This window comes from Pteronotus mesoamericanus, unplaced genomic scaffold (genome assembly GCF_021234165.1).
Source record: "Pteronotus mesoamericanus isolate MK-2021 breed Mesoamerican mustached bat unplaced genomic scaffold, CSHL_Meso_final contig_182, whole genome shotgun sequence".
NCBI classification, from domain to species: Eukaryota; Metazoa; Chordata; class Mammalia; order Chiroptera; family Mormoopidae; genus Pteronotus; species Pteronotus mesoamericanus.
In genome coordinates, this window is record NW_026555078.1 from 14,764,777 (window position 1) to 14,780,839 (window position 16,063).

Genomic DNA, 16,063 nt, shown 5'->3' on the forward strand with positions numbered 1-16,063 from the left:
ACTTGACAATAAATGACAAAATGAGAAGGTAGAAAGCTGAAGTACCACAGAGAGTTAAAAAGAATTGGATGGAATTGTTGAGTATTTAGTTGAGTTTTCCCCAGTTTGCATGTTTAGGAACTGTGTTTGTATTTTAAGGCTATCAATATGGAAAGTTCTGCACACCAGAATGGCAGCTGTCATTAGTTTACAGGTCTTGGCAGAACACTAACAAGAGAAAAAGCAAAAAATATGAGCACAAATTTAGCAAGATATTCTAAGAGATTGGCTGACAAAGCTCAGCACCAACAGTACCTCCCACTCTGGAGTATGTGAAGGGACTACTGTTCAGGCCTTTATAACAGTGTAACTTGGACCACCATAGAAAACACATGGAGATTTTAAAACAGTATCTCAGATCCTTTATCATGTGTACTCAGAGTTGAAAAGCAAGAATGAGTCCCCAACAATGAAGCTTTGGCAACAGCTAGCAACTCCTGACTGTTACCAACTACCCTGAAAGAAGATAGACTGCCACTGGGAGTGCCTAATAGCTTTTGGAGAAAGAGATTACATGAAAGTCCCAAAGGCCAAAGAACAGGAGGTATACTTTAAAAAGATTCAATGAAGCAGAACCTTCAAGAAGTCTAACACAGTTGGTTGGAAACAATAGCAGCATAAGAGGAAAGCAAGTAAGTGTTCTATGCAGCCCAGGAGACAGAAGCAGTGAGTTCAGAACCATGAATATGGCAGATTATGTCCACACCAAGAGGTGCTGAACAATATAGTGGGCAAGTTCCTGGAGGACTCTGGGACTAAGAAGGCAAGCTCACACAGGGGCTTTGCAGTCCATCTTCTTATACTGTGAAGCCCATTCAGCTACACAAAGTACACATGGCCCAGAGCTGTATGGCTTCCTGATGGCCAAGCAACTTCCAAAGAAGGAGCTCTGCCTGTGAGAAGCAATTACAAACTATTTCTTGCCTGGCCTGCTAGGCAGCTCTGCCTTTTAGCCTAATAAAGGCTCTAATCAGATGGTTGGTTTTTCAAAGTGATCCAAAGAGCCCCTCTGAAATGCAGAAGAGGTGGGGAAAGTGAGAAGACTATGCCAAGCTGGCAGGTACCTGGTAACAGAGTCATTTCCAACCCAGTGCAAATAAGAGTTCTTTCAAACTGACAATAAAGATAGAAATGGTAGGACTCAAATTGATGCTGTTACAAACAGGTTTCTTTACCCTTTGTTAACTTTAAAATAAAGAGTCATGTAACAAACAAGGCCACCCTTTTTGGGGGCCCCCTTGCAAGGTGATGGTACTTAGCCCCAATACATACACCTATGACTTTACATTGCCTTTAGTCAATCTGCAGAGACCTTGACAACCACTAGATGTCCCTTATGCCATGCAAAACCAACCTGAAATGAATTTCACTACCAGTTACACAAATCACATTTAAAGATGGTTTTTCTAAGTCACGGATCTTAGGTGTCAACTATAATCCCTATTATGACTCCCTTCTCCTTATTTATATCATGCCCATTTCTATAGTATTTTGATGACCTTTTATCAAATTACAGGTAGGGAATGAAAAATTATTATGAATTAAAATTTTCTTACAGGTACAAATAGTAGAAAAATAGGCAGAGAGAAATATTGTAGAACAGGGATCTAGTGTGGCTAAAGAGGCCAAAAATTCATTTTCCCCTTGAGGAATCAAATAAGTTTCAATATGAATGGAAAAACCCACAAGCTCAGCTTAAATTCAGATGCTCCACACACTGGGATCTTGGATTCTTCCAGTTAGTAAAATGAGGAATGGCAAATAATTTTAACTTCACACATTAAGTTTGATCAGTTAAGAGTAGCTGACTACGACACAAAGCAAGAAAGATCGTTGTGTTGAGACTAGTGGGCAAAACCTACACTGGGTATGAGAATGGAGAATGGTGGTTCCCATGATGCATATTTTCAGAACCTGAGTTAAACCTTAGCTCTAAGCCTCCCAGATTTGGGATGATCGTGGGTGGTGGTGTAATGGTAGTGGGAGAAATAGCAACAGCTAACCTTAATGGAGGGTTTTATATTATGACTCTGTACATGTGAGCAATGATGTGTGTACAAAGATAATGCCTTCAAAATTATTTCTAATAGCAAAAGATCATAAACAATTTTGGGACTGTTTACATAAATTATAGGATATCCACTTATTTGCATACCATGCAGCCATTAAAAATAATGAGGGAAATCTATTCACACTGAAATAAAAGATTGCCAATACATATTGTTAAACAATAAAAACAAGGTTCAAAAAAAAAAAAAGAAAGGATCAACAAACCTAAATTTAAGTGGAAATGTGAAGAAACTGGAACTCTCATACTTGGCAAGTTATTTGGTAAAATACAGCTTGGCATTGCCTGTATCTACTATAGGTAAATAAATACCTAACCTGTGATGTGAAAATCACTATTTTAGAAAACTAAGCTTATATTCAAGCAAACATCTCTAAGGTTGTTTGTTGGAACTTTACAGCCACAATTTGGAAACAACTTTAATATACATCCACAGAAGAACCGATTAAAAATAATTTTGTATTCTGATTAATTGGTCTGTGATGTTACCTTATGATCCAGACATTTAAAAGCTCCCCAGGTGATTCCAATGCCTTGCCAAGATCAAGAAGAGGGTTTATCATGGCTTTTGTAGAGTACAGAAATTATTAGTTAAGATTACATATACCTGGGTGTCTGTCTCTTTCTTAAGAATAGCATCCTAAAGTTCACTTGATTGTCCAAATACATTGGTAATCACTAATGTAGTCCAATGATGTATGTACTATATTCTCAAAGAACTACCAATAAAAGCCCTACAAGCTTAAAAAAAAAAAAATGGAGGGTTTTCTTGGGCCAGGCATTGTCTTTAGTATTTAACAGGTAACTGTTTGATCCTCATGTGACAAATATCCAAACAGAGACATGACATTATGATACTTTTAAGAGTAAAAGAGGGCACTATTAATAACTCACCTGGACAGCAGATAGAACCCAGGACTTTCCAAGGCCACCTGGGGTAGATGGCCACCTTACTTTATACTTACAAAAGCCCGAGGCATGACAGGCAGCATAAAGCAGGGTTGACACATTTGCTGATGCAAAACTATCTGGGTTCAGATCCTTGCTTTGCTGCTTGTTACTTCACTTCTCTGTCTTCCGGTGTCCTAACTTTGAAGTGGGATAATAATAGCACTTACCTCACAAAAGATTAAGTATATGCAAAGTGCTTAGAAGAGCTCCTGCCACATGGTAAGTACTGGTAACTATTATGCTCATTTTACAGAAGAGGAAACTGGGAATCAGGGGTTTTAAAATCTGCATGAAGTCACACAGCTATTATGTAGTGGAATCAGAATGAAATGTAGGTAAGGCTGGCTTGAGTGCCTGTGAGCTCAATAACTATTATTATCCTGCCTTTATAGAGCAGAGAAAAACAACTGAGGTTTCCCTGATATCCCTCCTTAAATCCAGCTTCCCCAGCAAGCTGAATCATAAAGGAAACACTAGGTTACAGTCAGGTGTGAACACCGAAGGAAGCCCCTTGCGAGAGCCTTGCGGAGGACCTCTCCTTGCAGAGGACCTCTCCCGGGGCCCATCCCTCTCCTCAGACTGTACGTGAGGAAGGAACCGCAGGTGTAGAGGAGCCAGGAAGCGTCTGCGTCCCAAGCTCAAATACTGAAGTTCTTCCCTAATTCAAAAAGTGGTTCAGCGTTTCCTGCTCTGATCTTGCACTCCAGAGCTCCTCCTTGCTTAATCCTGCCTCAGTTTCCCACCCAGTGATCCTCCTGGTGAAACAGATACCAAAAGCTACTGCTGGACACAGAAGAGTGAGGGCCAGGCCAGCTGAGCACACCTGCTTCCCAGAACTGGGAAAAGATCCATAAAAAACAGGGCCACATAAGAGGAACTGGTTGCCACTGCTCACTTGCTCAGAACTCCAAGCAGCTCCTCTAGTTACTTAATTGGCTTCTCAATAAGTATAATTTTTTATTTTCATACTGAGAGCTGAGAATGTGACCCTGCCCACCTGACCAGGGGCATGCGACTGACCTAAATTAGCCCTTCCTGACCGTAGCTCCCAACTTCTTTTAAATGAGACATTAGTTTGGAAGCTCTTTAACTCATGAGGTATGTCTGTAAGCAAACCGAGTTCCTAGAAGACTAAACACTTTGAGTCTGCAAAGATCAAAAGACGTTGGTCTCTACAGTAGGCTAAATCATGTTCCCCAAAGATATCAGGAACCTGTAAATGCTACCTTATTGGGAAAGGGTTTTTTGCAAATATGATTAAGGCAAGGGTCTTGAGGTGCGAGTATCTTCAAGGTTATCCAGGTGGGCCCAAATGCAATCACCTGTGTTCTGGTAAGGAGGAGGCAAAGTAAGATGAGGCACACACCGAGAAGGCAGCAATGTGAAGGTGGAGGCAGAGATTGGAGAGATGAAGCCACAAGTCAAGGAATGCTGGCAGCTACTGGAAACTGGAAGAGGCATATTTGAATCGGTAGTCACTCCATTTACCAACTTCCCTTGGAATCCAAATGAGCAGGTGGAAAGCTTGGTAGCAACTAAACGGGAGTGATCAAGGGGACAAGAAAGTATGCAAGGAGGCCAGGGCATATATGGTGGTTGGGGGACATTCCTATCATGAAGGTGTCCTGAGAAGAAGCTAAGGCTTATGAAAAACCCCCTCTTACCTCTGGCTCCTTAACCTGTGGCTTTTATTTTTGGACTGTCATGGAAGTGACTCCTATCAACTGTTTCATTAATTTTCTCTTAAGAACATATTTACTGGCCAGGCCCTTGTCTAATTTTTCTTTCATCACAGAAGACGAAAACTATTTGTGTCCCTGCCTGACATAATTTGACCAGCAAGTGTCTTCCATATTTACCACATCCAAGAATTGATGAGAGACATGAGTAGAGGCATCCTCTTCCCCAGACCTTGTATATGCTGCCCTGAAAAATACACCAACATCATGGCCTATAGCACCTGAAAAGTTATTAGGATCCATCTAGGTCTCTCTTACTCTTCTCCAAACTACGAATGCACAGAAAAGAGAGAAAATTAGGAGAAACTACAGTGTCCTTAATCTAGGTCAAAGGAAAGGCAAGGGATCAACTGGAATCTATCAATAATCCTGTATCTATTGTTTAACACCTAATTATGGGCAGCGGGTATCAAAAGTGGTACCGGGATAAATCCAGATGCTTAACTTTTATCACTTTGGCTTCTATCACTGGATTCTACTTGGCTGTGTGACTAGAGGCTACAATGCCAAGAAAAACCAATAAAAAGAATTTCATTTAACCACAGGTGAAAGAGAAGAGAATTTTTACCACCTTGACCAGGAGCATTCAAAATACTGTATTTCAACTTGGTTGCCTCCCAAGATAAAACATATTTAACTCATGAGTAAATAATTCTGAAATAAGATTACTAATGGCTTATTAATTATGTTTAAATAGGTCTCAATCCTCAGAACACTCAATATCTATGCAGTAGCTGACATTTTTTCTATCATTCCGTTCTCAAAATTCTCTTTTCTGGGGTTTCCTGACTATATATGCTTTCTAAGTAACTTTTTGATGATTCATTTTCAGCCTCTGTTATCAGCGTCTTTTCCAAATTCCTTAAAAATAGGCTTTTCCCAAGCATCTGATGAAGGCTCTCTTTCCTTTTGTCACTGCTCTATCTTAGCTGCTAATTTCAACTACTAGCACATATTTATCTCTACCCTAAACACTCTCCAAAGCCCCAGGCCCCAAATCTGGATTTGTCTGCTGGAACAAGTCATCTGTCTAAAATTAAAATGTTGTACACACCCTTAAAATCAACCTGCTAAAAGCAAACTCACCAATTTCTCTTCTTGACTTCCTTATTTCTGTTAATGGTCACCCAAGTTTAAATTTTTATAGCTATTTCTGATCCTTCCCTCCTCATTGCCCATAGTATCAATTTCTTATCAAGTATATTTGATTACAGATCCAGTAAGTCTTTTATAATCATTTTCTCTGCTCCATTCCTGCTATCACTGGTACTATTTAGGCTTCCATTTTATGTAATCACCCAGTAAGCAACCACTGAGACTTACTAAGCAACTACTAAGTATTAGGCTCTATAATGAATGATGTGACCCCTACCTTAAGAAGCTTACCTTTCAGTAGAGGTGTTATACATGTAAGCATATATCTGTACAGTGAACTTAGAAGAGGAGTATGTACTGAATTCTCAATGCAGAATGGCCAATTTTGGATTGGGTCTCATGTGGACTAGCGTAATGTAGCTTCCTAACTAGTCTCAATTCCAAATTCAGTGTCTTCCTCAATCAATCTACTCTTCACACTGCTGTCCTATACTAGGTCTGTGGCTCAAAACATTATAATAATCCAGAAAATAATTAATAATTAAACTAAGACAGTGGTAAGGGGAAAGACGGATAGAAATCAAGAAAACATGCCTTAGGGACAAAATGGGTCTTAGAGGACTACTTAAAGAAAAAGAGGGAGATAATAATGACTTCTGGGTCTCTGGCTTAGGCAACTAGTAGATGTCAAGTCAGTGATAAAAAAGAATTCAGTGGGTGAAGTGAGAAATGCCTTAGACGATGGAAGCGGGGGAATCAGGAGAGAGAAAGAAGGGCAGGAGGGGGAAGAAGGGGTGTGGACCAAGAAAGCCAACAGACCATCAGAACTGAAAATGAGCCACATTACACTCCGGAGAAGTATCATAAGACCACATTATTCCTAGCTTAAAGGAGGAGACAGTTCACTTTTATTCCATTTGGTATTAAGATATAGATAGTCACCACTTTACCCTACATCCTCATGCCAAGGCTATTCATCTATAAATGCGTTTTACAGCTAACTAACCTGAAGAGAGAAGAAGCTTCTGCCAAATTAGTCTAGTGACACCATATATTTGTAGTCTTAAGCTCTTGCATTCCTTCTGAGCATTTCTTTTCCCTCTCAATTCTCTATTATTTTTTCTAAGAAATTAAACTAAAAAACTTAGGACAGGAATCACATCCATCTTTGAATTGAGCACTCAATTCATACAAAACTGCTGTCATATATCCTTCTATACTAACATGTATGCCCCTCGGGAATTCTAACCGAACTATTAAATTACCAAAATAACTAATATAATAGGGTCTAGCACTGATGATGATTTTGATGATGACAATGGTGATGATGATGATGAAAGAGGAAGAGGAGGAGAAGGAGAAGAAAAAGACAGTGATCAGTATGGCACTAACAATATCTGCATTTTAAATCACCTTTAGAGAATTTTCAAAATAAGGAGAGGAAACAATAGCAAAAAGAATAAAAGAGCAGCAATCTCATTTATTGGATATAAAAAAAATAACATTATTCCAGTGTTCTACCATTCTTCAGTTATATATTTAATCAACTATAATAAGGTCTACTTCAAATTCAGCCTGAAAGTATAAAAGTGGACTAAATATTTACTAAAACATGGAACTTGAAGAAAAACCTCTTGAAAAGATTTTGAAACTCTCTTTCTTTGATTTCTATGACAAACAATCTATTCAAGTTATTTTCTCCCATTTCTTAACTAGCTACTCTTTCTTTTCCTGGTTTTATTAATGTGTGTGTTCCCTAAGGCTCAACCTGGACCTCTGCACTCTTTGTGCTCTGAGCGTTTTCCATCAAGCTCATCACATTCCCAGTTCCAACTCTTTTTCTCTGTGCAGAGGGCTCCTAAATATTTAAGCCAGCTGTGATTCTTCTCTATGCTCAGTCTCAAATATCCAGCCAATAGCTGAGTATTTTTCATTTGACTGCCTTTCTCTTAAGTCAAAATATTTCCAAAGACAAAATCATCATCTTGCCCACAGTCTAACTGCCAACCTCCCATCTTCTTGATGTCATGTTCCATCTCATTACCAACCCCATTTGACTTCTCTGATTACAGAAAAACTCTTTGAAAAGTTGTCTTTCATCAATTCCACACTTATCACTCTCTCCTCAATCCACTTTAAATTAGTCTCCTGCCCATACCAATCCATAGGGCTGAGAGCCTCTACAAAACTTTGGCCTCTCTTAATTCATTTTTTTAATATTCCTTGAATTCAACAAACACCTACTCCTTAGGTCTTTGCACCTGCTGATCCTTAAACCTCTTGTCAGGCAAGCCTCAGCTCCCTGCCAACTTAACTCTGAACAGTGGATCTCCATTATCTTCTGCTCCTTCATCACACTTCATTTCATTTCTTCTCCTCACAGGATTTATACCACTACCTATAGTTTAGATTTATTAAATTGCACCTTGTTTTCACCTACCCGTTGGTAAGCTATATGAAAGCTGGGACTTTTCTTGTCCACTGGTCTATGTTTAGCCTCAGCATAAAGTAATGTCCAGCGAGCTAGGAGTGCACTAGAGAAATTCTGCAAGCCTTCCCCACATTTCTAGTTCTCCAAGCAGCAAGGGTCCTGCTGGGCCTTCAGAGTCTTTGGTGATGTTCAAATCTTTAGACCTTGGGGATTTTGATTCTTTTTTTATTTTATTGTTGTTCAATTAAAGTTGTCCCCATTTTCCTCCCATTGCTCTCCCCTCCCCTCCCCACCCCACCCCTCCCACATTCAATCCTCCCCCACCTTGTCTTTGTCCACGCATCCTTTATACATGTTCCTTGACTGGACCCTTCCTCATCTTTCCCCCGTGATCTCCCTCCCACCTCCCCTCTGGTCACTGTCAGTTTGTTCTTTATTTATGGGTCTCTGGTTCTATTCTGTTAACTTGTTTATTTCATTAATTAGGTTCCACTTATAGTGAGATCATATGTTATCTGTATTTTACTGCCTGGCTTATTTCACTTAGCATAATGCTCTCCAATTCCATCCATGCTGTCACAAAGAGTCAGAGCTCCTTCTCTCTTTCTGCTGCATAGTATTCCACTATGTAAATGTGTCACACTTTTGATCCACTCATTCATTGATTCTTTACATGATGTGTATTTATACTTCTATATACAAAAGTATGTATGTACATACAATATATACAAAGGCACATGCACACACATATAATCACATATGTTTTTAATCTAAAAGCTAATCAGATATTATCAATCAGCTTTCTCAACACAAGAAAGGCTCTTTCGGCCATCCCAGTCCTCTCTTACTCCCTCCCTTGAACCTCCATCCCTGCTTTTCATTATTGCAGATGACTATTGGCCATGTCCACTTGTGAGTGAGATATTATATTGTCAGAACCCAAGAGTTCCTGACAAGTTCTGATTAAGTCTTTGTCCCAATAAAGGACTGTAAAATCATCCCCAAAAAGCAGTCCATTGGGAAATAATGGCTTCTGCTGGTGCCAAAGCATATACTGGTCATTCACTTATCCACCTGCTTATTAGGTTGATATATATGAAAACCATGTAAGAGAATAAAAATAAATTATTCATTCCACAAACATTTATTGAGTAATACTAATGCCAGGAACTATCCAAAGCTAGCTTAGAGGAATCAGGGATGCTGGGATAGGGTAGAAGCTTGTTATTACTGATGCGGGCTAGTCATAGAAGGGCTATAAAATACAGTGACATTTCAGGACAGACTTCAAAACATTGTGGACCAGGCCAGGTAGACATTTGGAGAAAGAATTACATACAGGCAGACAGACAGCAACGACATAAGTCCGGAGCAGTCAAGTGAATGACATAGTCAGAGAACGTCAAGGAGGCTGATGTAACTGGATCGGGGGAATGAGGAGGGGCATACTGGAAGGGAGGGCAGAGAGGTGGCCGGGGCCCGATCCTATAGGTCTTATAGGTGTCCTAAAAACTTGAGCTCTGTTTCTGAGCAAGACGGAATGCCACCGGAGGGTTTTTAGCAGAGAACTGTGTATGTTCCTCTTATGTTTTAAAAAGAATATCCTGGGGCAAACCCAGATGCCCAGCCAGCCACAGGCCGGGACTGGGATCGAACTCGGAGCGCCTGCACATCATACCCATGCCACTGCCCTGAGCGGTTGCCTCCCGAGAAAAGTCATGAGACCATGTTGAATGTGGAGAAACACCTACTTAATTTGAAGTTTGCCACAAAAGAGCTTAATAGGAATGCCAAGAAATGTGATAAAGAAAAGGCTGAAAAGGCCAAGATTAAAAAGTCCACTCAGAAAGGCAATACAGAAGTCGCGAGGATGCATGCCGAAAATGCAATCCGCCAGAGGAACCAAGCAATTAATTTCTTGAGAGTGAGTGCTAGAGCTGATGCTGTGGCAGCCAGAGTTCAAACAACACTGACAGTGGGCAAGGTAACCGAGTCCATGGCAGGTGCCATTAAGTCTATGGATGCTACATTGAGGAATAAGAACCTTGAAGAGATTTCTGTCCTGATGGACAGCTTTAAAAACCAATTTAAGACACTACACATTCAGACACAACAATGGAAGACACAATGCATATAGCACTGCAACCCTGACGATACCACAAAACCAAGTGGATGTGCTGCTTCAAGGAGTGGCAGGTGAAGCTGGCCTTGACCTCAGTAAGGAACTACCAGTGGGTCAGACAGGACCTGTCAGCACCAGGGCTGCTGCCACGGAACAGGAGGAACTGTCACAGAGACTTGCTTGTCTATGTGATCAAGGGTAATGTAAAGGACTGGTGCTTTTGTTTACCTCCCCTGCTTCTGAACCATTTTGTGTGTGCATATATAGATAAGTTGCACTCATACTACGAACACCATATATTATAGAATGCTTAAGCACTGTTTATATAGAGTGCTTTCTTTTGCCATGCTGTACTTTCCAATCTTTTAAGAAATTCCAGAGAGTTTCCACCTTGACAAATTTTACATATTCTGTTGAAAAATAAGAGGGGCTTTTTTTTTTGTAGCTGACTTTGACCAAGCTAGCATTAGCTTGTTGTATATGAAACACCTTCCTAAAAAACTGCATCAAAAATCAAGCAACAAAGTACTATAGAAGAAAGGATAAAATAAAGGTTTGGGGTTTTTTAAAATTCAAAGTTGTTTTAAATCTCTGCATTCACATGTGATACATAAAAATAAAAGCACGGAAAACACGTTTACTTAATATGCTTACATAGCCTAAAACACCTCACTTAGTATCATATAATGCTATTTTTTGTGTTTTGTGTTTGTTTTTTCTGTTGACACACAAATACAGTTGAATTTTATTCTGTGTTTATTGGCTTTTAAATTTAGATTATTATTGAAAATTTTACCCAGTAATTTAATGAATATTATTTGAATTCCTGAAATTAAAAAAAGTCATTGATAATTTTCCAATACAACAAGAAAAAATATACAACACTAAATTAAAGAAATTAAGGCTTGCACAGTTTTTAAATTTTTCTTTGTTAAATATCACTGTTGTTAAGTCTCAGGGAAATTTAACCTTTCATACTTTCAAATGAAATGGAAACATATTTTAAATGATCCTCTTGTTTCTACTCTACCCTTGGTATGCTGCATTTTAAAAGATTCATTTACATGGCCTTAATATCATTTACATTTTTCACAGGATTGTTGATTGCTTTTTGAGAACCTTGGCATACATTTTTAAACCAACCAACAAAAAATAAGGAAAAAAAGAAATTGAGTCAACTCAAGTTACAACTACCATAAGCCCTGGGTAAATGTATTTGTCCTTTTATCTTAAGCAAAAACTCTTTAATAACCAGAAGAAATGACGTAGAAATAAATGTTAGAATAAAATGTTTTGCCAAGCCGTGTGAGTAACCTCCAGACAAGTGGCAGTCGGGTGCATGTTCAACACAGGGGCGAGGGACACAGTCAAGCCCTAAGGCCAAAAGAAGACTAGACCCTGCAAGGCCAGGGTCCTCAGCGGAAAGTGCTGGGTGGCCGGTGGTGCTACTTTGATCTCCTCAGAAATCGCTCTGTTTTCCCCAACTAAAGTGAACAGATGTCTGCAATTTTTTTCTATAAACAGTCTCAAATGAGGAGGAGTGACCAAGTTATATTTTTAGCTAGTACACTACTAACCTAGGTTAAGTAGGTAAGGTGGTTTTCATTACTTATTGTATGATTGATCCACGGAAGAATTTTAATATTTCATTAAGTTCTATTGAAGAGCAGGACTGTTTAGAAAATCTTTCCATTGTTCAGTCAGGAAGGCATTTAAAGTGCAATCATGGAGACTTTTTTGCTAAGTATTCACCATTCATATATGTTTCCTATTATAAATGAGTTTGTATAAAGAATATTTTCACTGGTTAATGAAATGAGAAATTATGCTCGCTAAGTTTCAATTAAACCTATTTAACTTTCTTGGTACTTGACTATATGGTATGACCTCAGTGTGGTAATTTTCCATTTTGTTTGTAATTGATCCTTTGTCCTTTCTACTGAAACGATAAGCCTGTTTATATTGGAACACCCAGTGGTGGCGGAGAAGAGATTATTACTGACTAAAATATCTATGAAATAGAGTTATCATATTTTCCATTGGTGGGAATTGCAGCTTTTGTTCTTTTGAATTCAATAGAAATTGTTAACTTGTGAAGAAAAACACAATTTCACCCTTTGCTGGCCCCAGGGTGCTTTTCTGGCCCCTTCTCTGTCATCCTGAAGCACCCAGTCCATGCCTCGTTAAAGCACTTTTCAAATTGCATTATAACCATGTGTTTACTTGTCTGTTTCCCTGACCAGAGTTAGGGCTCTAGAATAAAAAGACATGTTTAACTGTCTTTTCACCTTTGCCTTCATGTATTAGGTACAAAAAGTGAATTAATGAACCTGAAATATATCAAGCACAATACAAGCCAATTTATTCTTAGCAAAACAAACAGTACAGAGGAGCTGCATCATATTTAAGTAAAACTTCCACAAACTCAGCTGTCCAAACTAAAGGGAAAAGGGGAGGGAGTGAGAGACTGATCACTTACCACGTGACCCTTTGCCTTATTCCAAGTAGACCAAGCGTCACATCTCCTGAAAATGGATGCCTCAGCAGAAATGCAAAGGGGCATCAATGATAGTAACTCTTGTTTCCGGTGCTTTCAAAGGACCAAGACTTGTAGGAGTCATTTAAAAGCCTTGTCAAGGACAAAGTCGAACATAAGCATTTTTTTTCCCTACCTCATGTGCCGGCTTTAGAAGGTAATCTCTGTATGAACTGCGAGTAGTCTACTGTGCCACCCTCTAAAGGCCCCCGTACTCCTCACATCTACAGCCTGATTGTGACACTTGCCCAGGATCCATGGACCCTGGCTGTTAGATCTGGTTCCCTTGTAAGACCTTGCCATGCCAGGGTCAGTATGGTTAACACTGTCAGTGAAAAGAGGCCCCCAAACAAAGCATAGTCCATTATCAATGCCAAAGTACAAACTTTCAGGAAGAGGACAAGACCCCAAGTAAAAAATAAAAAACGAGAGAGAGAGAGAAAATCATTGTCAATAGATGCCATTACCCATTTTGGGTGTTCTCCAGGTAAACCATCCTTAGAAAGTATTTATATAAATAACACTAGTGTGATTAAGGTCTCTCTTTAATTTTCACCAGGGCATCAGTAATCTAATGTCTCACTACTATAAAATAAACAGCGAATTTGGAAATTTTATTATGTTATAAATTATGAAGCTAACCATGACAAAATATTCTGCCAATCAGTAAAGAATTCTACAAGGACATCTAAATGTAAGGTTTTGTCAGTCTGAAAGCATTTCCTTCCCTAAAGTCCAGGATTCTCTACAGCTCGGCCCCCAGCGACCTTAAACACTCCTAAGTGCCCTCCACTCCTCTAGGACACGCTCGCTGTCACAGTACAATGCGTTCTGCAGAGACTTGCTCCATCTCTCTGAATCCCAACCACCTGTCAGAATCTACATATCTGTATTTACTTATTTTTGCTTAGTCTGTCGGGCACTCCACTGGCATAAGAAGAGTTCAGCATGTTCTTCTAAATGAAATATCCCCAAAGATGGACCAGCACCTCTTCTCTGATGTCATAATTCAAATGGTGGAGAAACTTTCTCAAGTTGACCACAAGCTAATCCAGGTGACTGACTGAGTTTCACAGGCATGAGGAAAGAGGTGCTCTAGATTATTTATGGGTTTTTTTTCAGTCTCTAGATCAGTGGTGCCCAACAGAAATATAATGGAAGTCACATGTATTTTAACATTTTCTAGTAACCACATTTTTAAAAAAATAAAAACAGATGACATTAATTTAAATACATTTTATCTAACATCCAAATATTTTATCACTGCAACAAGTAATCAACATAACAAATTATCAGATGTGTTCCCTTTTTTTTTTTTTTTTAACTAAGTGTTCAAAATCCTATGTGTATTTTCCCCTTACAGCTCACCTCAGCTCTGATCAGGCCCATTTCAGGAGCTCAGTGACCAGACGTGGCTGGTGGCTACTGCGTTGGACACTGAAGCTCTGGAATGGTTTTCTTCCAGGGTGATTTAATATGTTGGCATCCTGATATATTACAAAGTTATTAGTGAGTTTTTGTTAGTCTGCAAAACAACTTCTCATTTTCTGATAATTCCTAATTAACAGCTAGTGAGGAAGCATGGCTATAAACATGGGCTCTGGAGCCAGGCTGGGTGAATTTCAATCCCAGTTCCAATCCATAACTAGCTGTATGGCCTTCAGCAAACAAACTTAGTGCTTTGGTTTCTTGCTTTTCCTTCCCAGTGACAGTGTATCTATCTCTTAGTGTTAGTGCAAGGCCTAGGTGAGTGCATAATATAATCACTCAGGATGCAGCTTAGTACATAAGAAGTGATCAATTCATTACTCACTGCTACTTCTAACTCTTCTTCATTATTATCATTAGCTAACATTGAGGATCAGGCTGTGGCTGAGATAATTCCATAGAAGTACCAGCAGCTGCTTATTAAGGCCCAGGTTCAAAGAGTTCAAAGAGCCCAATGACTGTGGAGCTGTCATACTCTTCGGGGTCCTTGCCTGTCTCCCTCCGTGTGAGCACCTGCCTGTCTCCCTGCCCCTGCACCGGCCATTTCACTGCTGACGCTGTGTGACGCCGGCAGGCTCACTCTCCTCCATGGCTCTGGAGCCCTGGACGGGCCAGGGAAAGAACAGACAATTGAAGCAGAACCCACAAAGCATGGACAACCAGTTCCAGATTGATTTTGGCATATCCCACCCAATTCCAATACTGCAATGAACCAGCAAAGGGGTATCTTTCATGAATTGAGGGAAAAGTATGTCCTGATCGCCCACACACCTTTCACCTGACTGGCTTCTCCTCTCCATCGCTGATGAGAGGACATACACGAGATGGGAATGGGACATTAAGCAGGAGACCCATTTTTCCAAAAATAATTCTCATGAATCAGTCAGCTGCTTTGGAAGGTCCAGTCACTCTTCTTTAAGTTCAAATCACTGATGCAATAAGCCAAGTCTATTCCTCCCTGAAATGTCACTATTTGGAAATGATTTAAGACCAAAGAAGGGAAAAAAAACAAAACAAAAAACAGTTTCCTCCTCTGTTGTTATCAAAGAACCTGAGGTCTCAGCAAATGATTTACAAACCACTGACCTTAAGTATCTCACTGATTTCGAAAACTGAAACCGGGGGGTGGGGAGTATTGCTGTAAAGATTCAGAAAAAAACCCAGTTCCAAGTCCTGCTTATTTCTATTTTTTTCCTCTTATAGTATTTGTCCATATGACAAATAGTTTTCGAAAGCACAGCAAAGCTAGAAGCAAAGCTACTTCTTCAGGGCTTCCACACATGGGTGCTGATCCTCCACCAAGACAAGGAGGTGGTCTTGCTGTGCCACATCTGGATCAGGGGCCAGGAAATACCAGTATTTGCAAACATTTCTTCACAGGGACATGTGAGATTATCAATGTCAATTCTTTCAGAATGTGACATAAGTCCCAATCACATAAGATAAGGTCATAAAAGAAGTGAGCTTTCCAAAAAGATTTGGAAGGACTCAACCCCAAAAGAATGGTGTCTCTCACAGCTGTTTGCTGCTATGAAGGACCCTGGGTGCCACGTGAAGGTGTTTTAGGAAACATTATATCTGTTCCTTCCCTAAG

General features: G+C 39.7%; 1 protein-coding gene and 1 pseudogene across 12 annotated transcripts in view; one reads left to right on the top strand and one right to left on the bottom strand.

Moving 5' to 3' along the window:
• The window catches only part of NRXN3 (neurexin 3), a 1,414,514-nt gene that overhangs the window by 1,009,468 nt on the left and 388,983 nt on the right, over nucleotides 1–16,063 (bottom strand). The gene's annotated exons all lie outside the window — the stretch shown is intronic.
• LOC129066053 (charged multivesicular body protein 1B2-like) lies at nucleotides 10,050–10,647 on the top strand (annotated as a pseudogene).